Source organism: Rhinoderma darwinii, chromosome 1, assembly GCF_050947455.1.
Source record: "Rhinoderma darwinii isolate aRhiDar2 chromosome 1, aRhiDar2.hap1, whole genome shotgun sequence".
NCBI lineage: Eukaryota > Metazoa > Chordata > Amphibia > Anura > Rhinodermatidae > Rhinoderma > Rhinoderma darwinii.
Window position 1 is genome coordinate 250,837,407 of NC_134687.1, and position 6,000 is coordinate 250,843,406.

Here is a 6,000-nt window from a genome sequence, read left to right on the forward strand (position 1 = left end):
CATGGAGATAAGGGATCCAAAATAATGTCCGCCTTGGTTAAGAAACAAAGGGAAAAAACTTTTATCTCTACTTTAAAAACGAGGACAGGTAATGTGATCTCAGATACTTCAGATATTGCATTGGAATTTCATGCTTTTTATACCTCTTTATATAACATTGAGTCCGTTTCCACTCAGTCGGCCATGTCAAGTAAAAATGTTATCATGGCAGAGTTCTTAGATTCAATTAAATTACCACACCTAACCATCGAGGAACAAGAGTCTCTTGTGGCTCCATTTACAGCTGAGGAGATGTCAGTGGTTTTGTCTTTTATTCCGGGAGGTAAAAGCCCAGTGTAAAGGATCTGCCAGTCACAGCTTCTGTATCTACGCCCATAGGTAATCAGTCTGCACCTGCTTCTATGTCTGTGAGACTGACTCCTTCTTCCACCACTCAGGATGGCAGGCTTAGGAGTGGGAGAGCCTATCGCAGCCTGGCCAGATGGAGCTAGCTCCCGCCCTCTGTCTATTTATACCTGCCTTTCCTGTTCCTCCTTGCTTGTGATTCTTCTCGTTTGGTTTCCTGGCCCTGCTGCAGCTTCTTGAACTATTTGTCCCTGCTTCATATTGACCCCGGATTACTGACTACTTTCCTGCTCTGCGTTTGGTACCTCGTACACTCCTGGTTTGACTCGGCTTGTTCACTACTCTCCTGCTCTGCGTTTGGTACCTCGTACACTCCTGGTTTGACTCGGCTCGTTCACTTCTCTTGTTGCTCACGGTGTTGCTGTGGGCAACTGCCCCATTTCCCTTAGCTTCTGTGTACCCTTGTTTGTTTGTCTGTCGTGCACTTATTGAGCGTAGGGACCGTCGCCCAGTTGTACCCCGCCGCCTAGGGCGGGTCGTTGCAAGTAGGCAGGGACTGAGTGGCGGGTAGATTAGGGCTCACTTGTCTGTTTCCCTACCCCTATCATTACACCCAGGCCCAGACGGTCTTCCTATCACCTACTATAAGACTTTTTCTTCTATTTTGTTGCCATATTTTACATCCTTGAGTAACTCTCTTCTGAGAGGGGGCTGCTTACCGAGACAAATGTTAGAGGCTTACATTACGGTTCTACATAAAGAAGGGAAGGATCCTGGGAACTGTGGTAGCTATAGGCCTATATCACTTCTGAATGCGGATGTCAAGTGGTGGGCGAAACTTTTAGCTAGTCGTATAAGTAAATTCTTGCCTGAATTAGTGGGACCATAACAAACAGGGTTTATTCCAGGGCGGGAGGTCAAATTCAATACAACAAGGCTGATTAATGTAATTGCATATGCTAGGAAACATCACATCCATTGCTGCTTCTTGGTACCGATGCTGAAAAAACCTTTGATAGGATGGCTTGGGATTTTATGTCAAAGGTGTTAGAACGATTTGGTTTTCATAGAAGTAATTCTCACACTTTACAAATCTCCACATGCAAGAATAAGAATTAACGGTACCCTCTCCTCCACTTTTGAGATAAGGAATGGTACTAGGCAGGGGTGTCCTCTTTCACCTTCGCTTTTTATATTAGTAATGGAGACACTCATACAAAAGATTACTCAGACTCCTGAGATTAAAGGGATTGATGTAGGCCCACTAACTCACTCCACGGCTGCATTCGCGGATGATTTATTACTTTTCATAACTAACCCCACTGAAGCACTTCCGAAACTTCTAGATTTGTTTGAGGATTTTGGGAGAGTATCTAATTTCAAGATTAACTATAGTAAATCAGTAGCCCTTAATATAACTATTCCCAGTCGAGTGCTCACTAAGCTTAAAACTTCAGTACCCTTTAAGTGGCCGTCCACGACGATTAAGTATTTGGGAGTAAATGTTCCACCTGACCCAGGTCACTTGTACTTAACTATAAACCCCTCTTGAAACGCATATCTACACAGATGTCTCAACTTAAGATACCTTACGTCTCTTGGTTGGGGAGAAAGAACTTGGTCAAGACTTATATTTTGCCATAGATATTATATCTTCTCTAAACGGTGCCTATACGGCTGCCACTGGCCTTTTTCAAACAAATAAACTCCCAGTTAACAAGGTTTATATGGAACAATAAACGCGCTAGAATATCTTATGCACAGTTGAAACAACACAAATTGCAAGGGGGGGGGTGCTTTTCCAGATGTGTCCACTTATTATGTAGCAAATCATTTAGTTCGTTGGATTACATTGGTTCGTACTCAAGATACAGCACCTCATCTACAGATAGAATGGCATATGCTTGGAGAAGTTGGTCTTCTATATCTATGGACAGATGTACCTCTGCATCAACAGGTTTATAGCCTGAAACTCTTGGGCACAGTCACAGTATATAGGAAACATATCTCACTCACACAGCCATATGGGGGCGCATCCTCACTCATGCCGGTAAGCTTAATACCTTCTTATGTTCAAAACAAACCTATACCATTAATTGTGCCTTGGACTAATCTTCAGAACATATTTATCTCACCACATTTTAAAGATAACTCTTGTTTGCCTAAGTTGACTGGGCTGTTAGTAGAAACACCTACGTAACCTACTACATTTTTACACTAAATGTCCTTTAAATACTGGTGTGGAAGATTTGCAGCTCGACAGGTAGCCCCCATACGGGATGCCAGTTGGCTTGAAAATATCTTAATACTCCCAAAGCTTCCTAAAGGTTTATTGTCTAAAATTTATAAACAGTTGTTGATACAATCTGCTCCATCTAGGCCCTGTTATTTGACTGCTTTGGAAAAGGAATTGGGAGTACAATTTACGCCATCTAAAATTACTAGAATTTTTTCAAGCTCACATGGTTTTTCCAGATGTATAAAGATCCAAGAGAATTTATTCAAAATATTATACAGATGGTACAGGACGCCATGTCAATTAAAATTGATGGGACTATCTCAAGACGATAGTTGTTGGAGATGTGGGAGGGGTACGGGTACTCTTTCACATATTTGGTATCACTGTGATCTGATTCAACCCTTTTGGTTGGAGGTACAAGAATATATCTCCAAAATTTGTTGAGGTGCGATTGCCTTGACTCCGGAATTAATTTTGCTGTGGCTCCCTACCCAGCAGTTTCGACCCTCTAGGCATAACCTACCAACTGTGAAGGATGATTTATTTGCTTATATTCTCTGTATGAAATTACATTGTGAATTATCAAGCAGGATGCCGAATTACTAAGATATGTAATATGTGAAAGTGATGATAATGTTTAAATGATTTAGTTTCGTGCAGCAGCCATCTTGTCTGGAGTTCCCATCTTGGTTCTTTTGTAGTGAATAGAAAAGTCATTGTTCCTTTAATACAAGTAATGTTGATTTCGTATGTTTTATCTTTGACCTTGGTTCCCATGCGAAGATGGACAGGGAGTGAGATGGGAGGATGGCAAGTATGCGTGAGGGAATGTCTCCCTCATCTCCACAAGAATATTCTGTCCAAGAGAGAGATAAGACACTTGTAAACATAATGTGTGAAGAATTATAATGATGTATCTGGGATGTATTTTACTGAATAACAAATATTGTTACATTGTCTCTGATTGGTTTACCTCAAGCCTACACCCCTTCTGAATTTCAGTTTAACAGTTTGAGTTTGGTAATAAATCCTTCAGAGGAGCATTTTGAACATTTCAGCGTGTCTGTGTGTTTTCTTCTCCTCTCTCGATATATATCGGTGAAATATCCTAATTAGGATACTGACTAATGGAGTCTGGCCTTGAGAGTCTGTTGGGACTCGTATAAATTTCAGTCTAATATATTTTGAGCGATGGATTTCCACGACAGTAATGGTGCCGAAACCCGGGAAGATTGCACGTCTGATAAGCTGTCACTGGAGAGGTCTGGCTTTGCATCTGTGAATTACAAAAAAAACGCGGTAGGTAAGGAGCTTATTCTTACACCATTCACACATGTATTGCGTAAGCCTTGGAATCTAGCTTTCAGACGTCACTTCTTTTTGGACGAGACTCCTTAGTCAGAACGGGTTGAAAGATGGATCCAAAAAGGTATGTTGAAGCTTTTTGTGTGATGAAGGATTGCAGGTGTGTACGTGATTTTAAACTGTTGATATGAAAGACATGAGAGAATTTTTGGCAGCAATTATATTGTTAACCAGGAAAATTGTAAAACCTCCGCCTTTGGAATGCAGTGACGTAGCGCATGGCGGAGAGAAGTCGTAACTCACATGTGAAGTATTTGAAATGAAAAGATTGTAGTCTGGACTGTGAGGAAAAAACAAAACTTCTGCTTGCTGCTTTGTTGTAGCGTCATTTGTTATTTAGTTGTGTAAAATTGTTGAGGATTAATAGTTGATCTGTTACCCGTTTGTCTGGGATTATAGTTGGGAGGTACTGACTGGTATTGGCTCAGACCCATAGACAGTTGGATAGTTGTGAGTAATATCATGTAGTACCACAGGGGCTTCAATGGTTAAGTCCTGATAATGTATAATCCAGTGCAAGGAGAAGCAATTGTGTCTATATTGAATTTGCACTCAATACCATTACCCAGTGCAACAGGGAAAACTTTGAATACTGTATTAGAAAATCATTTATATTTTCCTAACGCATTGCCAGCCAGTGATATTGTGTGTAAGGGTCGATAAACCAGTTGTATGCATTGCCAGACTGGCATAAGGTGGGAATCAGTACAGACTGATTTCTAGCACATGATAATCCGGTATATACACTTTGATGTAAAATAACATCCAAGTAATTAAGTCTGTAGTAGTATAACATCAGACCGCTGGATTGAATACCGTTGTAATATAACATCCTGTATTCATTGAATGACCCTGACACTTGTGTCGTAGTAGTAATTACAGTGAAGAACATTGGTATTGGATCAGACCCATAGCCCGTAAAGAAATTATCACCAACATAGATAACAGCCCCCTAGACTACAACCCACAGAGTGAACGGCTGAGCGGGGAGGCTAATATATATGTTACCAAATATAATTTGCATGTGAAACCATTGCAAAGTGCTAGAGGAAAGAGTTTGGGATATATGCTACATCATGGGCTGTATGAACTGAAAGACACCCCCCCCCCCGGCAGCAAGTGTTCTGCATAAGTGAAGTGTTACCAACTCCTGCTTGAATCAATGGAGGTTCATGAATGTCGATTGTGTTGAAGAATTTGCTCTTGTAATTGTTGATTGGCAGCATTTTGTCTGTTCTTGATGTTCAATACAGTGAGGGATCAGAGGATCCTACTGCTAGAATGTTTGGAGGAACGACTTTTGATATCGTATTGGTAAGACAGTCTAGGAGATAGACTGGTCTGAGATATCTGTCGGCAAACGTGGCGTAGCCTGTTTGCCTGGAGGTGGGGGATTTACCGGAAATCACCCTACTGCTCTCCGACCATGGCGTCAGGAGGAAGTTGGACAAAGATGCTTTGGGGCACTGGTCCCGGCCAACATTAGAATGAGCAAAAGGAGCTGGGGCTTTAATTGTAAAGTATGTGAAGGCAAAATAACACACTGGAAAAAATTGTTGAAGAGGCTGGCAGCCGTAAGAAGGATGTTTGCATGTGATCAGGTGATTACAGGTGGTTACAAGTAAGATGATGTGAGAAAGAACAATTTAAATACAGGTGTAAATTTTCATTGGAAGAGTGAAGAAAACGGAGCAGCCGGGTACATTGCAGTGACTAACGTGGGTCAGAACGGGCGGAGTGTAATGTGAACAGGTGTGATGTGACATCTGTATGATGTGTGATACATGTGTGATGTGATGAGACATCTGTGTGATGTGTGTAATGTAACATGTCTGAAGTTTGAAACTAATGGCCACAATATAAAGCAGAACTATATTGTATGTTTCCTATTTTTAACAGCAGTAATGTCTAAAAATGTTAGTGTTTTGTGTATGGGGTTAAAATCAGTTCCACTTTTTTCATTTTTTATGCAACGTGTCTTATCTTCGCTCACGCGCAGTCGTCTGTAACTACACCAAGCGAGAAGAATATTACAGCCGGCTGGATCTGTT